The sequence below is a fragment of the Cupressus sempervirens genome, chromosome 5 (genome assembly GCF_028749045.1).
Source record: "Cupressus sempervirens isolate cs-2001-9-10 chromosome 5, ASM2874904v1, whole genome shotgun sequence".
Lineage (NCBI taxonomy): Eukaryota > Viridiplantae > Streptophyta > Pinopsida > Cupressales > Cupressaceae > Cupressus > Cupressus sempervirens.
The window spans coordinates 673,370,521-673,390,094 of NC_143122.1; the positions used below are offsets into that span (position 1 = coordinate 673,370,521).

Genomic DNA, 19,574 nt, shown 5'->3' on the forward strand with positions numbered 1-19,574 from the left:
CACTTTCCCCTTCTGTCTCTTCCTCCTCTTCGTCATCATCTGAACACCACTCCTCCCCTTCTTCATCTTTCTCCTCCTCTTCTTCCTCCTTATTATTATCTTTATCCCATTCTTTTTCTTTTTCCTCCTCCTCTTCTCCCTCGTTTTCATCCTTCTCCTCTTTGTGATCCTCCCCCTTTACCTCTTCTGGTCGTTCCTGTTCTTGCTGACCCACATCTTGTTTATCTTCATCTTCCTTTCCTTTTACAACAATTCTACTCTTGCTGCTATTCCTGCTGTTACCCATATTAATGGACAGACAGATTGTCTCTTTTTAAATATGTTGTGTAAAATGAACAGATAAGAATGGAATTAGATGTGCATAAACTGGACAAGGCAATCAATAGAGATGCAGGAGCAGCAAGCATATTTCACTGCATCATTCAATTGTAATTCGATTTGAATATCCAAAGTTATTTGTAAATAGAACATAGAGTTCCCTTTTCTTCTCAAATTGCTGAAGACTGTTCATTTTCATATTCTTGAATTAATCAGCGTTTTGCAATTTCTTCTCGCCGATTCTATGATAAATCAATCAAAATAAATTAGATCCACGACTCTTACGATTTGTTGATTGTTAATAGTTGATGCTCTAGCTTCAAAAATATCAGGTTAAAGTCAGTTTTAATTTTATTTAGATAATAATTTTTATTGTAAGATGAAGCATGCTTATCATGTAAGGTTGGGGAATCTTTAAAAATGTCAGTTTTTTCCTATAAAGATTATTTTTGTTTGTTTTTTCAAGTTTGTAGTGTTGTTTTTGAAAGCTACATTTCTAATAATTATGCAACCATTTTGCGTGCTCCGATATAATTCATTTTGATCTTTCAAAATATACGATTTTTGGAATATCAATGCTTAATTGTTATTATGTGGAAGAAAATCTAGTTTGACTTTTTTTGAACTCCAGTATGGAATTAAAGTCCACAATAGAAAGAATAATAAGAGGTGCAGATTGTCATGGAGATGTAAACCGTTAAGAGTGCCTAGAGAACAGGGGACAAAAGTTTTGAATTTCAAAAAATATATATATAATTTTTTATTTTGTTAAATTAAATATATAAAATAGGCAAGGGTCTACAACACTACAAAAAATTACATATATAAAATGATCAAACTCATGAGACAACCAATTTCTAGAAATTTTTAAGTTCAAATTATAGTATGTTATTTAATTAAAAATAATAGCATATAATTTTCAATCATTTATTTTAAAATATTTAAAATATTTTTTTATCAGCATCAAACGAAATTTTAGGAAAGCTTCTAATGAATAAAAGATTTTGAAGAAAAGAGATAATATTGTAGACCATTAAAATTATGAACAATATTGTAGACCATTAAAACTATGAAGAGGATCGACAATGGATGAAAATGAACCATTTGTAGAGGTGTGAACAACCAAAATGATAACTCATGAGTTAAGTGAGCGATATCATACCTAGAATTTGACGGTCACCTCTACTTGTCATATGAATTTTTCATTATTGTTTGGTCAATTTAATCCCTTTTTCTTTTTGAAGTATTAAGAAAAAAAATGATTCTCATTTTTTAGTAACTATATATTAAAGTTCTTTTAAATTTGAATATTTTTATCAATTTGATTTGTAATAAATATCAAATATAATAAATATTTTTATTTTGATAAAATGATCTACTTACTATTGTTGATGTTTTGTAGCTTTTGTAGGATAAATGAATTATTATTGTATTAATCTCACAATAATGAATAAACATGTGTCTTCTTACCTCATTCTTGATATAAATACAAGATAAATTGTTACAAAATATGCTAGCCTAGTGCTAATACATTTACAGCCATCCATCTAAACTCAACATAGTATCAAAGCAACATACTTTACTAGAAACTTGTTATTTTTTGCACTGGTTGAGCACATCCAATTGTGAAGAGGAAGCCACCAAGACCTACGATATACATGCTGAGGATGCATTGTCATAGTTCAAACTTCACTTCTACAGAGGGTAGTAAAATAGAGGGCAATAAAATAGAGGAGACTAGTTTCTTTAGCTGCCACTCAAATTCCAAGATTGTGGATGTGACCTAAAAGCACACCCACGATGAACAACTTTATTGGTCCAAGAAAGATAGCCCTGGAGATTCCAAAAAATCATTCAATCCAGAGGGGGGCCGACTTAAATATGAGAGGGAGCACTTTTTTTTTAGAAGGTTGTGACGATGAGCTATGTGAGAAAATTTAACCGGCTCATGATTTTGAAGAACCATGCCCAATGATTCTTCCCTATCGAAAGAAAAGTCCTCTCCTTACATTTGAACATGACAAGAGATATAAGGAAAGAAAAATAAAAGAGATATGTTCTGAAATTCTTTATGCAAGGCGAGAGATATAAGGAACCCATGTATGAAGGGAAAATTAGTACATGTCCTCCTTGACTAGGAAAAGATAAAGAAAAGCATTTAAAAATCAAAGAAACAACCTATTGGATGGGCCACTAAATATAGGCAAGAGAAGATATGTCTATGTGGCATCACTGGAAAGTATGTATTTGGAAACATAGATAAGGATGTTTAATAGGAACATAAGTAAGTTTTAAAATATATGTTACATTTAGAGAGTGGGTCCGCCATGTATGAAAGGAGGGCCCACTATAAAGAAACAGTAATATACATGGTCATCAAATCAAAAATATGAGGGAGTTATTTGGTATTGTATCAACTTATTAAAGGGAAATGTGGTATTATATCAACTTAGATATAAGTGCAAAATCATTCCATTTGAGGAGACATCCTAGAAAGGATTGATGACGTAAGTGGGGTATAACTTACTTAAGAGTGTAGGGTTCATTGATTAAAAGGAGGTATGGATCATATTTCAAAATTTCATTCTCTACTATTTATTGAGCAAACAACAAATAAAGTTCTTGGTAAATATCAGAGATAAATAAGAAACTTCTTAGGAGAATATTAGAATTTTTTTTAAATGACTTCAATTTAATTTTAAATATGCATTTTCTTACAAAATTCAATGCGGATATGCATCTAGTCAGTTACTAAATGAGTAAACAACCCAAACAAGCTGATCTAGATATATATAAATGCAATATGTAACAAAATTACATCCTCATGTGCAATGTCAATGGCTGACAACCATATTCAGAGACTCTAAACTTGAAAGCAAACTAGAAATTGCAATTTGTCTTGGTAAAAAGATAAGCAAATATAAATGTCAAGTACAAGAAGAAACTAATCTATATTTTCCTCTTCCCCTTCCTACTAAAAATAAAAGGAATTTAGGAAACCTAGTTATGAATCTAGATTTGCTTGAAAAATCTCTTTGAATCCACTTTAAAGCCAATTGCAATTAATCTACAAGGCTTCCAAAGACTATTTCTCTCCACCAAAATTCTTCTCCTTTCCTCAAAAGATTCTTACAAGATAAACAATGAATGGACAAGTCATTGGGTGTCCTCATTTTATTGGTCTCACTGACAAAAGTAGTTGGTTTATCACGAGAAGTTTTTGTTTATCATAGAGAAGTGGCCAACTTATTGATGAGAATTTAAGGTCTTCTTGACTTGAATTTCTTGAGAGAAAACCTTATGTTTTCTCATTTTGCAAAAGTTCTCATGAGAAGCAGAGATATTTTCCACTTCTTGAAGATACTTTATTCCATGGTATGGACCATTACGTAAAAGAATCATGTTTTTGGAGAGATATGTTTAGTATTTATTAGTGAAAACAAATATTAAATATTAAATATTAAAAGACATGGGATGCAAGGATATTATAATTAGAACAAAAGATAAAGATACACAAATATAATATATAAAAGGATTTTATGGACTTGATATGAACATATTTATATAAAGAAGTTGAAAAAAAAAGTCTCTATGAGAAGCCAAAGTATGAGTAATCCAAGTTCCTAGAGATAAGTATTTTCTAATTATTATGTTTTGAGAACTACTATTGTTATTTACTTTTGTGTTCTCTCTTTTATTTGTATTTCTATACTTTCTACAAGAGTTATTTTCTTTCATCTTTTCCTTTCTCTCAGGAAACGGAAGATTGATAGAAGACTCGGAGGGAGTTGGGTACTTCATTAGAGGCAACATTAGATCTAGAGCTCCAAAGATTGATATTCAGAGGGAGTATAAAATTGCATACATGATTGCATGATTTAATGAGCCTAATTGTGTGTACATCATGAGGAAGTGATGACTTTCAAATGATTATTGCTTGTATTTGTAAAATTTATTCTAGGGTTTCGATATTTCAATAACTTAACCTTCTATTGTGATGAACATCTTATAATGTCTAAGAAGATCATGATAGATCATAAATCACATGGTGGATTAAGTTCCTTAAACAGATGATGGCCTTCGATCACATGATTGACATCGTATGATGTCTAAGCAGATCATGATAGATTATATCTTGTCACTAGTACATTTGTTTTTACTTTCCTATGTTCATTTCTAACGCTTCACACTTTTGCTTGTGATTTTCACTTTTTTTTTTGTTTATATCCCGACAACATTGAAATTCCAATTCCACTTAAGTATTAAAATTTTGATATCCTAGAGATATCAAATATAGTAAATATTTTAATTTTGATAAAATGATCTACTTACTATTGTTTATGTTTTATAGCTTTTGTCTGATAAATTAATTCTTATTGTATTAATCTCACAATAATGAATAGACATGTGTCTTTTTACCTCATGTTCTAAATATAAATGCAAGATAGATTGTTGCAACATAGGTAATACTAATACATTTGCAGTGATCCTTCTAAAATCAACATAGTATAAAAGTGACATAACATAATTTACTAGGAACTTGTGATATTTTGCACTAGTTCAACACATTCAATTGTTAAGAGGAAGTTGCCAAGACCTACTATATAGGTTCTAGGGATGCATTGTCATAGTTCAAACTTCAATTTTGTGAAGGGCAGTAAAATGGAGGAGACTATTTTCCTTAGCCGCCACTCAAAGTCCAAGATCATGGACGTGATATGAAAGCACACCCATTGTCATGTCCCCATTTTTGGTGACAGTTTGATTTAATTAATTTAATTAATCTGGTTGTCCAAAATAATGAATATTTTATAAGGACGACTAATTAATTATTTTAATTAAATAAATAAATGATATTAAGTTAATTACTTATAAAGTTATCAAATAAATAAATATTAAAAGATAACTTTATATTTAATTAATTTAATAAAGTGACTTGGATCATAAAATATTTAATAAAGTCACTTAAGAGATAAGATCGAAAATGTTCTAGAAGTCTCTGGAGAAGATGGAGAGAAAAGAATAAATAGGCACCCCGGGGCTCCATTCGAAAAAAAGCAGTTGTTTATCTCTCTTTTGATTTCAGATTGTGATTCAATCACGGGTGCATTGTGGAACCTAGGGTTTCTGCAATTGTCACAACTGGCCATTGAGAACGATAACTCTCAATTGGTACGCAATTTTGAGGGTGTGAAATATCATCTGAATTATTGCAGATTGGAGGTGACGTTACAGTCATTTCATCAGGGGCAGAATCTGTGGCTTAAGGCCAAAATTTTGGTGGATCATCTTGAGAATTGATTTTTAGGTTTTAAGCTATTCGCAAAGGTTTGGAGTTCAGCATTTTATCCAAGTAGGATCTGCAGCATTTGATTTGGATTGCCGAAGTGATAGGCAAGACTCCTAATGTTAAATCGAAATTTATTATGAGGCAGTAATCTTTACAACTTGTGTGCTAGTGTGGAATCATTAAATGCACAAGAGTCAGATTAATCACCCGATTTTTGAGATCAGAGGGCAGAGGCGCATTTGGTGTTTCCAACCGTCGTCGTTTTTCTTCGCAACCAGTTGTCTCGACTTCCATTCGCATATCGCGATTTGATCTAACATTATTACAGTCGGATCACCAAATTAAGGAGAAGAAATCGTATCAGTCCAAGGATCTGTTGGCAGAAGAGTAAGGAGATCTCGTTAGCATTATAGCCAATCCAAGCAGGATATATAATTTTAAGGATTGAAGGGTTTGTTTGAAGACAAGCTTCAATCATCATATGGGAGTTTGCTGCACTCAAAGGTGCATATATTGGACGATCCTTCTCTACTAAGGAGCTATCAGATTTAGGAATTTCTGAGCCGGCAGCTTTTACAGAAATCCAACTTTGAAGGAGTCTATTCCCGACCAATAACCAAGGGGAAAACAGTGTAATTGTTCGCACTCCAATCCAACATTTGAATGTCTAGCATTGGCAAATCCAAAGCACTTTCGCACCCTATCGGGACTCCACAACGGCGGCAGCAACAACATCGTTTGGGTGTTTTCATTAACTACGGCATCTATTTTGTGCAGGCGCTGAAACTAAACAAGGGCGGGAGACGGCTTACAAGGTCTGTCGAATTAAGACTAGAGGACGGCGTTATGTATCAAATCTTCAATGCAGTTTGTGCAGTCGGACTCAGGAAGGCGCAGTCTGGGTGTTTGGCACGACTTAGGACTGCAAAATCTGGGCGCTTGCATTCAGTGTGATTTGTGGCGTTAAATGACTCAGGTTCTGACTGTCAGGTGTGTGGCGTGCAAGGTAGTGACCATCACAGCTGGCAGCATTTTAGAGTGTAGGATTTCCTTGCACATTCCAGGGCATGCATTCACATGGAAGCCTGGACGAGACCATCTTGGCTGCTATTTGCTCACTGCAATAACATTTTCAGGTTCATGTTAATCCAAATGTCACCTTGTTCATATTGCAGCTGTGATTTGAATAAGAATTGCATACTGTTCACATTCAGATAATGGTATATTACATGAATTGTCCATTTAAGTTTTAGGATTCATTTCATCCTCGTATATTTATGTATTCAAAAATCCTTAAGCCCAAAATTGCAAAAGATGATCATATCATTCAATATTTTAAGCTAAAGCCAGGTTAAGCTCATTATAGTGGTTGAGAATTTGCTTGCCAAGTGTTTGACGAAATGTCAAACTCTTGAAGTTTAAGATTTTGGTGTTTAAAGAGGCAATAACCTGTCGGGGTTATTTCAGTGGTATCAGAGCGGTTTTCTTGTCATCCTGTGGGGTGAGAACCGAATGAGTGATCAGCACTCTACTTTAACCCAGATGGCCAGGTACAGCACAAAGTCTCTGAGGACACAATCTTGGACAAGTAATAGACACAGTATTCAGAGTTGGAATTGTGGAAAGGAGGACTATTTAGACATTCAGGATGAGCTCAGGAAAATAAGGCATAACATGTCTGAACTATTGGTTAAGCACCACCGTATGATTGACAGGCTATCCGACCCAGTTAAGGTGAATAAATCAACTGGATTTCGATTTGGAAAATCTTCTCACAAAGCTTTGACTGATACAATGAGAGATGTTACTAGGAACCTTAATGAGGAGTTCGAGAAACAAGTGTGCAACCGATCAGAGGCTTCAATTCGGTCACAGGAAGAAGTGGTGAAGGATATTACGCTGATGAATAGTAATTGTCAACTTGATACTTCAATTGAGACAGTTGTACACAGGTCTCCCAAGGGTGATGTCTCAGATACTCAAGGTGGTTTGGTTCCGACAGTCAATGATTACAGTGAAGTGAGTTCAGATGATGATAGGGATGTTGATGGTGAGATACCAGGTAGAGATGAGCAAACACTTAGTATTCATGATTTTTCTGAGAGAGAGTACCAGGCTCAGTTAGATGCTTTGTCACATGCGGATGAGAATGGCAGTACTTCACATGATTTGTCCAGCCAGTTGAAGGTAAGAAAAGATAGTATTGTGGCTTCTTTATCTCATCATGACAGGATGCGGGAGATGTTAGAAGAGCACATCCAGATGATTCAGTTACAAGGAAGACATAAGGGAGTTCAAGCAAATTCTTCTTGTTGTGACTTACATGCAATTGGTGAAGGAATGGGAATGACGAAGTTGAGCTATTTACATCTTCTATCAGATCGTGACCATCTTCTAAGCCTTGCCAAAGACTATTCAGATGCCTTGAGGAGGAAGGAGGAGGAAGTTGTCAAGCTTTCTTGCGAGCTTGAGGACACTCAAGCAACTTTGGCATTACTGGACTGGGAGAAACATGGGAGTGAGCATGGCATGGAGCTAAGCTTAGTTTCATCTGGCACGTCTGACACTTAGTTTTCTGCATTAGGCTATTCATATGTGGTTCCCGATAATGATATGAGTTCGTCTTGCATTCACATCCAGGATACAAGGACAATGTCAAACAAATATGAGGAGTTAGTTGGTGTTGGTCACATTACTCAGGTAAGGAGTCTGCTTAAGTTACCGGCTGTCCCTTGTTCACAGATATGGACTCGAGAATGTTTCAGCAGCATTTGGGATTCAGTTAACTGGAGATCTTTAACACTTAATAGTAGCAATGTTTGTTTGAGTGCTATCATGGATTTGATTAGCAGAATACATGGTGTTGTCTTTCCTTGTGCCAGCAGCTTGTTCGATGTTGGTATTGGTTTTTATACACCGGTATTAGGTTTGGTTCATATATGCAGACGACCATTCTTGCTAAAAGGTGTTGAAGATTTTTCATATTTGGCAGGATATATTGATGAGTCCCAGAATCGTTTCGGCCTTGATGACATCCAGGAGAATGAAGTGAATAGTTTTGAAGATTCAGCTTCCTTGACAAATTCTTTGGGTACAGGGGAGTTTAACAACAACACTACAGATTTTGACACTTCAGATTAGGAGATAAGTTTTGGAGATGATTCGCGAGATATGAATGATAATATTCTAGAAATCAATAAACTAGAGGATACCCCTATAGACAACGCACCAGAAGAGGTTTGTGGAAGACAGTTTAGCCAGAGCTATCATGTGATTAGTCAGTTGAAAGTTAGTGAGCGAGACATTGCTATCGCTTGTGAGCATTTTGATACTGCTCGTCAGTTGTTGGCCGTCACTGGTTGGGGTACTTCTATGATGGATGAGTCCAACGGTGGTTACTTTTCTTTGGCAGAGATTCATGCCTTGCGTGAAGCTGTTCGGATTTTGAAGCAGGATTACTTACGATTGGTAGCCGACCGTGATCACCTGGTTGAGTGGGGGAGTATAGCCTATGAGGCACTCTTGGATCGTGAAGAGGAGGTAAGTGAGCTTTCCCAGGAGCTCATAGCGACTATTGAGGTTTTAGAGGACACACAGCGAGATCTACAAGAGTCGCAGTTTCAGTTGAAGGAGGTGACCGTGGAGTTGGAGCATTTGCGGTCAAACCTAGCCCCAAACCCAGTTCATTTGTCTATTGAGGTGGTTGGTGGTGAGTACACTCCTGCAGTTGTTACTGAGGGGCATATTGTTGAGGCTGACACACATATTCAGGATTTGGTAGTAGCTGGTTCTAATGAGTTTGGGATACCAGTAGAGTCAAGTCTCCAGATTGATTCTTCTCTGATAAATGACAGTGTGGTATAGTTGGGTATGCCACCTTCACAGGAGGATCAGTTGTGGTGTGCAGGGAAGTATATTGATGCTTCCTCGTGCAATTTTTACTGCACTGAACCGTTCATGGAGTATTTGCTAGATAGTGCATGTGTTCATTTGGACTCGCATAAGGTGACAGAAGGTGTTCTCATCCAAGATACTAGTGTTATTTGTAGATTGGTTGAGAAGATTATAGGGGTCCTTGCTACTATGCTACCTCACAGGGATCTCGAGGAAGGGTTTGTTGAGTAGAGTGCATAGGGTCCTATCTGACCTACAGTCACTCGGAGTCAGAAATTGGAGCCATCTGTTGATTCTCAATTCAGTGATGATGAGCCAGCAGCAAAGTTTGGAGGTTCTTATCGGCGTTATGCGGTAGGGTACGCTCATCATTTTTCTTTTGACACAGAGATAGAAGATTTTATTTCACGCAGATGTAGATTGGCTCCAATTTCTTACCATCCATTAGGGGATAGATTGGCACCATCTTTTGAAAATAAAATTGGTAGTAGCAAGTTACTTAGCCTGCAGCATTGACACACTCGGAGCAGTTTTTCAGAGATTGGATTTGATGGCAGTGATTCAAGTACCTATGGCTGTTGTCATATCTACAATGCAGTTGGGTGCAGGTGTCATTCTGACAGGCGCTTGAATTCTGATAGAGTTGATGTTTCAGTTGGGTTGAGATCTACAAGAAGGTTTCTTCTATCGCCATCTACAGTTGGTTTACAGATGATTTCATCAGAGTTGTCAGTTGTTTGGATGTCGAGTACAGTTTTTCAGCTACTGGTATTGATGATTTCTCCATGAGAGTATGATGAGGATTGGGATGATATACAGATTTACATTTGGGACCCAGGCATACTGATTGGTTTATGGTTCAGCCATTGCTTGGGGACAAGCAATTTCGGGAAGGGCGGACTGTCATGTCCCCATTTTTGGTGACAGTTCGATTTAATTAATTTAATTAATCTGGTTGTCCAAAATAATGAATATTTTATAAGGACGACTAATTAATTATTTTAATTAAATAAATAAATGATATTAAGTTAATTACTTATAAAGTTATCAAATAAATAAATATTAAAAGATAACTTTATATTTAATTAATTTAATAAAGTGACTTGGATCATAAAATATTTAATAAAGTCACTTAAGAGATAAGATCGAAAATGTTCTAGAAGTCTCTGGAGAAGATGGAGAGAAAAGAATAAATAGGCACCCTGGGGCTCCATTCGAAAAAAAGCAGTTGTTTATCTCTCTTTCGATTTCAGATTGTGATTCAATCACGGGTGCATTGTGGAACCTAGGGTTTCTGCAATTGTCACAACTGGCCATTGAGAACAATAACTCTCAATTGGTACGCAATTTTGAGGGTGTGAAATATCATCTGAATTATTGCAGATTGGAGGTGACGTTACAGTCATTTCATCAGGGGCAGAATCTGTGGCTTAAGGCCAAAATTTTGGTGGATCATCTTGAGAATTGATTTTTAGGTTTTAAGCTATTCGCAAAGGTTTGGAGTTCAGCATTTTATCCAAGCAGGATCTGCAACATTTGATTTGGATTGCCGAAGTGACAGGCAAGACTCCAAATGTTAAATCGAAATTTATTATGAGGCAGTAATCTTTACAACTTGTGTGCTAGTGTGGAATCAGTAAACGCACAAGAGTCGGATTAATCACCCAATTTTTGAGATCAGAGGGCAGAGGCGCATTTGGTGTTTCCAACCGTCGTCGTTTTTCTTCGCAACCAGTTGTCTCGACTTCCATTCGCATATCGCGATTTGATCTAACATTATTACAGTCGGATCACCAAATTAAGGAGAAGAAATAGTATCAGTCCAAGGATCTGTTGGCAAAAGAGTAAGGAGATCTCGTTAGCATTATAGCCAATCCAAGCAGGATATATAATTTTAAGGATTGAAGGGTTTGTTTGAAGACAAGCTTCAATCATCATATGGGAGTCTGTTGCACTCAAAGGTGCATATATTGGACGATCCTTCTCTACTGAGGAGCTATCAGATTTAGGAATTTGTGAGCCGACAGCTTTTACAAAAATCCAGCTTCGAAGGAGTCTATTCCCGACCAATAACCAAGGGGAAAAATAGCGTAATCATTCACACTCCAATCCAACATTTGAATGTCCAGCATTGGCAAATCTGAAGCACTTTCGCACCCTGTCGGGACTCCACAACGGCGGCAGCAGCAACATCGTTTGGGTGTTTTCATTAACTACGACATCTATTTTGCGCAGGCGCTGAAACTAATCAAGGGCGGGAGACGGCTTACAAGGTCTGCCGAATTAAGACCAGAGGACGACGTTATGTATCGAATCTTCAATGTATTTTGTGCAGTCGGACTCAGGAAGGCGCGGTCTGGGTGTTTGGCACGACTTAGGACTGCAAAATCTGGGCGCTTGCATTCAGTGTGATTTGTGGCGTTAAATGACTCAGGTTCTGACTGTCAGGTGTGTGGCATGCAAGGTAGTGACCATCACAGCTGGCAGCATTTTAGAGTGTAGGATTTCCTTGCACATTCCAGGGCATGCATTCACATGGAAGCCTGGACGAGACCATCTTGGCTGCTATTTGCTCACTGCAGTAACATTTTCAGGTTCATGTTAATCCAAATGTCACCTTGTTCATATTGTAGCTGTGATTTGAATAAGAATTGCATACTGTTCACATTCAGATAATGGTATATTACATGAATTATCCATTTAAGTTTTAGGATTCATTTCATCCTCGTATATTTATGTATTCAAAAATCATTAAGCCCAAAATTGCAAAAGATGATCATATCATTCAATAATTTAAGCTAAAGCCAGGTTAAGCTCATTATAGTGGTTGAGAATTTGCTTGCCAAGTGTTTGACGAAATGTCAAACTCTTGAAGTTTAAGATTTTGGTGTTTAAAGAGGCAATAACCTGTCGGGGTTATTTCACCCATGAAAAAGAGCTTTAACGATCCAAGAAAGATAGTGATCGAGATTCCAAAATATCATTCAGTCTAACTGGCTCATAATTCCGAAGAACCATGCCCAATGATTCTTCCCTTTTGAAAGAAAAGCCTTCTCCTTACATTTGAACGCCACAAGAGATATAAGGGAAGAAAAATAAAAGATTTATGTTCTAAAATTCTTTTTGGAGGTTGAGAAATATAGGGAACCATTGTATGAAGGGAAAAATAGTAAATGTCATCCTTGAGTAGGAAAAGATAGAGAAAAGCATTTAAAAATGAAAGAAACAACCTATTGGAATGGCCACTAAATATAGGCAAGAGAAGACATGTCTATTTGTCACCAATGGAAAGTATGTATGTCAAAACATAGATAAGGATGCTCATTAGGCTTGCAAGTCAATTTTAAAATATATGTTACATTTAGAAAGTAGGTCTTCCATGTACAAAAGGAGTGTCGACCACAAAGAAATAGTAATATAAATGGTCATGAAATTAAAAATATGAGGGATTTATTTGGTATTGTATCAACTTATTAAAGCGAAATGTGGTATTATACTAGCACTTGCACCTTTGAAGGGTGCAAGGGTTAAGTCGATAGTCTTGTACACCTTTAATGATGTTCTGGAATAGTTATTCATAAATTTTCCCTATCTACTTCCTAATCACTTCAAAAATTGTCTTCCAACTCATATTTAATATCTTTTGGTACGTCAATCCTAGGGTTGGGTGAAATAAGACCCTAGCATCATTATCTGGGAGAACAGTGTTTTTTGGTCAACCCTAACCACCTTGCCAATGTGCTTTTGGGATTAGGGAATAACATTCCATAAAGATGGTGTTCTATTATGATGGTTATCCAATATTAGTGGGATAAAGAAAGAATTTCTTCATTTATGACATTTGGTGACAAGGAAATTCAAACTTATTATATATTTGTTTATTTCAAAATTGTTATGTATATAATAAATATTTTAAAAATCAAACCACTACATATTGCAAACTACTATACATACATTTTTAAAATTATTTCAATTAAAAATTATAAATAGTTAAAACAATTATTCAATTTTTTAAAGTTAAATTTATTGATTTAATTAAAAAATTTGATCAAATAAATACATTAATATTCTTACATCAAAGCAAACCTTAATATAAGATGTTTAAATTGTCTCATACATAACTTAAAATACTAAGTATTAAGTACAACAACCATTTACTATAATATTTGTATAATATTTTTAGGTTCTCTTGTCTGCCGGAAATCAAATCTATTGTTCGTTTGGCTACAAGAATAGGAATAGGGCAATAGGAATAGCTATTCGTGAATAAGTATTCTGGAATAGAAAATGGGGAAATGTATTCTTATTCTCTGTTTGGTTCAGCCAATATTTGATGGCAATGCGCGGATCCTAAAATTTATGTTTTCTAAAATAAATAAAAGTAGAATAGGAATACGTATTTCAATAACACCTATTTGAGTAGAATTGCAAAACTTCATTTTTGAGCCAAAATTGAAATAAGTATTCCTATTTTACTTCGTATTCCAATCCGATTTGGTGCATCCAAACGAAGAATTCAAAATTTTAAGAATTTACATATGCCTATTCCGCTTGTATTCCCGTTGCCAAACGGGCCCATAAGTACAAAAGTGCAAGAAAGTAGAAAAGTAGGACACCAAATCAGGGAAATGAATGGGATTGCAATTAAACATGGGAGGAATTTGGGTTTAAAGATGCCACACAACAGGACATAGAAGAATAAGGACTCGGAATCTGGAGATCAACACAAAGAAAGGATGGATACAGAATTGGATATTGCAAATGATCATAGCAACATGACTACACCGTCCTATGTCGCCTTCACCAATACAGAACAGCTAATCGGTGATGCTGCCAAGAAACAGGTGGCCATGAATCCCATCAATACTGTCTTCGATGCAAAGCGGGTCATCGAGCGGTGATTTTCTGATCCATCAGTGCAGAGCGACATGAAGCTGTGGCCTTTCAAGGTCTTTGCAGGCCCTGGTGAGAAGCCGATGATTGAAGTTACATTTAAAGGCGAGAAGAAATAGTTTGCTGCAGAACAGATTTCTTCCATGGTTCTCATCAAGATGAAGGAGATTGCGGAGGCTTATTTGGGGAAGACTGTGAGAGACATTTTTATTAGTGTTCCGACGTACTTTAATGATTCACAGCGGCGGGCCGCAAAGGATGCTGGTGTGATTTCGGGGCTGAATGTGATGAGAATTATTAATGAGCTAACTGCTGCGGCCATTGCTTATGGTTTGGACAAGAAGGCTTCTTTTATTGGAGAGCTGAATATTCTGATATTTGATCTCGGTGGAGGGACCTTTGATGTGTCGCTCCTGACAATTGAGGAGGGGATTTTTGAGGTTAAAGCCAAGGCCGGGGATACACATCTCGGAGGTGAGGATTTTGATAACAGAATGGTGAATCATTTTGTGTAGGAGTTTAAGAGATGTGATTACTTTTGCCCCAATCTGTATTTTGGTTCTGCAGGGCAAGGAATTTGTGCTTGTAAAACAAATCCACAGGGGCTCTCGGCATCGTCTAGGTTTTCTGGCGTAAGACACAGCTGACAAATCAGAACATTCCCATGCCTGTTTTTACCAGTGTATGATAATCTCACCAGATATCTTAATCAGAACATTCCCACGCCTGCTTTTACCAGTGTATGATAATCTCACCGGAAATCTTAAATTCGAACGTTTTTCCATTTTAACGGCATTCCACACTGCAGGAGTGTCATAACATTCCCGGGGCAAGTCTCACAATAATAAGCCTATCGGCTTAATCAACTTAGATATAAGTGCAAATTCATTCCATTGGAGCGGACACCCCAGGAAGGATAAATGATGTAAGTGGGGTATAACTTACTTAAGAGTGGATGGTTTATTAATTAAAAGGAGGTATGGATCATTTATCAACATCTCATTCTTGACAAAAAAAAAAAAAAAAAAACAAAAAAAAAGTTCTCAGTAAATATCAGAGATTAATAGGCAACTTCTGTGGAAAATATTTGAATTTTTTTAAATGACTTAAATTTAATTTAAAATGCATTTTTTTACAAAATTCAATGAGCATATGCATCTAGTCAATTATTAAATGAGTAAACAAATCAAAGAAGTTGATCTAGATATATAGAAATGCAATATGTAACAAAATTGCATTGTCATGTGAAATTTTGATGGCCGGGTTTGATATTTGAAGGTTCTAAACTTGAAAGAAAACTATAAAATGTAAATTGTCTTTGTAAAAAGATAAGAAAATTCAAATGTCAAGTAAAATAAGAAACTAATCTATATTTTCCTCTTTCCCTTCCTGCTAAAAAGAAAAGGAATTTAGAAAACTTAATTATGAATCTAGATTTGCTTGAAAAATCTCTTTGAATCCACTTTAAAGCCACTTGCAATTAATCTACAAGGCTTCCAAAGACTATTTCTCTCCATTAAAACCCTTCTCCTCTCCTCAAAACATTCTTTCAAGATAATCAATGAATGGACAAGTCATTGGGTGTCCTATTTTTATTGGTGTCATAGAGAGAAGTAGTTGAGTTATCATGAGAAGTTTGTGATTTATCATAGTGAAGTGGCCAACTTATTAATGAGAGTTTAAGGTCTTCTTGACTTTAATTTCTTAAGAGAAAACCTTAAGTTTTCTTATTTTGCAAAAATTCTCATGAGAAGCAAAGATATTTGCCACTTCTTGAAGAGATTTTAATCCATTGTATGAACCATTAAGTAAAATAGTCATCACTAGTACATTTGACCCCATTTTTAGACCAAAATTTTTGACCATCTATTAAAATGGGGTCAAATTCATCAGAATGGGCAAGAAAAATGTCCTCTTTTTAAAATCCATGCCTGTGTTGGTCAAAATTTCGACCAACACGGGCTTGTTATGTTAAAATCAAAAAATTTCTATTTGGCACGCACCCTAATTCATTGAAACGATTAAAATCCACTTCATCTGCTAATTCAGGTCGGCACCTCATTTGAAGAAGCTTCAAACCCTCAACAATGTCGACGGGTTTCTTCATCTGTTGAAGTAGCACAGCTGCACTGAAGTCAAAATTGCCTGTATAATGAGGTATCAGCCCCAACTTATGGTATTTGTAGATAAAGTATTGGAACCTAAGATCAAACTGCTGGAAGATTTTGGTTTCGTGGATCAAAATCTGGCCAAACTTTCGAGCATATACCCAAGCATATTAACACATAGCCTCAAGACCCAACTTCCCAAGATGAAATTTCTGAAGAAGTATTTTAGTTTGAGGATGTGCTCATCAAAGCCCTGTTAAGAAATCAACGACTTCTTGGTTATAACTTGGAGAAGACCCTGAGGTCCTCCCTCGCTTTTTGGGAAGGATGCAAATTTTGTGGGCCGAAGCTTGTAAGCTTCTTTAAAATAAATCTGAGTGTTCTCAAAAAAACTTCTTTGAGGCTTGCACGCGTCGATCTTATTCACAAGATTTTTTCTTACTAGAGAGGGAAAATGTTCAAATATATAGTAAATTTAGTGACTATTAGCAGCATGGAAACGTTAGAGGCAAAGATAGAGAATTTCAAACTCTATGGGCTGTCAACTCAAGAAACATGCTAACTACTCGGATTTGCCCCTCAGGTCATTTCATTGTCAAAGGAACATGTTAGTGAAAAGATGAACTTACTAGTTAATAAGATGGAGCTCCCTGTAGATTATGTAGTGCAGCACGCTAGCTTGTTGAAAATCAATTTAGAAAAGACTATGAGGCCCAGGTGTCTGGTTTTGCAGAAAATTAGAACCATGGGTTGCCCTAACCTTCTTCTTTTGACGTTATTGTTGATGCCAGAGGTATAGTTTATTAGAAGGATTATAAAAAGGCATCCTAAATTTGAAACACTAATGAAAATTTATGAAAATGCCATCTCCAATGCCCTCAACTCTAATTGCATAAAAAGATCAAGAACTTACTTTTCCAGGTTAAAGTGAGAGTTAGAACTCAAAAACAAGAAGCTTATAATTTAGTCTATGTCAAAAGATAGGCAAGCCTTCCTCATCAGGGTATTGGCTGTGAGGTACACAGGAGCTATGTAAGTATACCCTATACAATGCTTTCTTTGTCTAGTTTCTCTTCAAGCAAGGTAGGCATTGTTTTATTAAAATTTTAAAATGAGCTGATTTTTATTAGAATAGAAATTCGGAGTGATGTAATTGAAGTATTGAATGGTTGTTAGCTTTTTCACATTTAACAAAAATTGCATCAATCATTTTCCAAATGGGAAATATGCTCTGACGCGGAGGGAACAACCAACTATGCATTATGTTCAGCTAACAGATTTTTCAGACCCTGAATGTTTGCACACTTTGTAGTTTTTTTAATGTTTAATACTATTTAGAACACAAGTCAGCTTGTGTAAGATACGTGAAGTTAGTAAACCAAAATGGTAGGTTTTTAAATTTACTGTGGAAGTTCATAAGAAACTAAACATCATCAGAAAATGTCCTGTTGTAAGTTACTAAATAAATGGTTCAAAGCATAGTTTAAAAACTTTATGTGGAGATGAAGTGGATTTTAAATGCCCGTGTTGGTGTGTATGGAAGACAAGCTACTGATGATATTCAGCATTCTCAATTGTTGAAGTCACCACCATAGATATTGTAGGCACATTATTAAATAACTCATTGATATGTTAGGATTGTGATTTTGCCCATCTGTTTAATTCTAAAGTTTATGATTTTTTGACCATTCCTTAATCTTGTGCCCAAACACTACGTACTCTCAGGCATTGCCTTCATAGCTGACTATTCTAATGATGTACTCTATAAAGTGGCCATGTTTATGTGTTCTACCAAATATTTGGTGCCTCTTGTAGCTGCTTTATCTAGAAATTTTAATTGAGAGTGTGAGAATTGGGGATAGAATTTTAAAAAAAAAATCATGGTCAAATTAGTGAATAAAAAATGGATTTGATGGGGGTTGCATTGTCTGGTAGAATGTAGAGGACTTTAGAAACTTTAGCTAAGACTAATGTCTGTCCATTGGGCCAGAGTCACCTCCTATTACTTGATTTATGATTGCCCTTTAAATCTTGAATTTGTTGCACAACTAAAATGCATCCCCTTTGAAGAATATTTAGCCAATCCTTTGCTCTTTTTTTTTTGGATCGATAAAAGGCCAAGGCCCTGTTGATTGTGTGTATTAAAAGAATGAAAAAATCAATCCTTCTCTTCTAAGTTCTTATTGTAGACTAGAAAGCTTAAAAAAATCTCACTAGGTGGAAATGAATTTGCATTTTTTTTCTAATTTCCCTTGTTCTCTTTGGGAACCCTTAAGTTTGTCTTGTTGTCGCAATCTTCCAAAGTTGTTGCTATGGAGATGAACATTTTCATGAATGCATCTTCAAATTTTTCATTCATCTTCAAAATCTCTTCAATATTATTTTTCATGAATAACTCTAAATTATTGAAGAGTTGCACTAGAATTTGGAATGAATTCGGACACCACATAGATCCAAATATGGGGCTCAATAATACTACTAACAACGTTTCTAATTTGTTAGAAGAGACACCACCAATTCTTTCATTGAGTGGGGAGCCTTTTACCATAATTTAATCAGGTTGTACTTTTCTTCATACTATCCCTTGTTTAACACAATTCTTGGATAAGTGCATTTAAGTAAATATGTCAAGAGATATCCCATTATTCAGCATCTTTTTACAAAGCTTCCAGGCATTATCCATAATTTCATAATAACAATAAAAATTAATAAGATTACTACATATGAAATAATTGAATTGAAATATTATGTCCACTTTTCAGTTCAAGAGGTCATTTGCTTCTTGTTGTTTCCCTTCCTCATTTAGCATATAGTTTTATAAATAGATATTGTACATAAATAAATAAATATAGCTTTATAAATAAATATTGTGGGCATTGGAGTGCATAAAAGGTCTCCTCCTTGGTAAAATGGTGGATAGTGGCCCCAATGACCACATTTTCATCTATTACTTTGACTGTGGAGGACTTGGAGTACTATATTTGTTTAAAATTCTAATTACTTTCTTTAATTGTCTCTAGTGAAATTTTTGGTCAATTCCTATTGTTGGGCCATTAAGAAGCCACCTGCAT

At 35.5% G+C, this 19,574-nt stretch overlaps 1 pseudogene; it reads left to right on the plus strand.

The window, feature by feature from the left end:
• The first annotated feature begins 14,238 nt into the window (after positions 1-14,238).
• Positions 14,239-15,214, plus strand: LOC149557744 (heat shock cognate 70 kDa protein pseudogene; annotated as a pseudogene).
• The last annotated feature ends 4,360 nt before the right edge of the window (positions 15,215-19,574 follow it).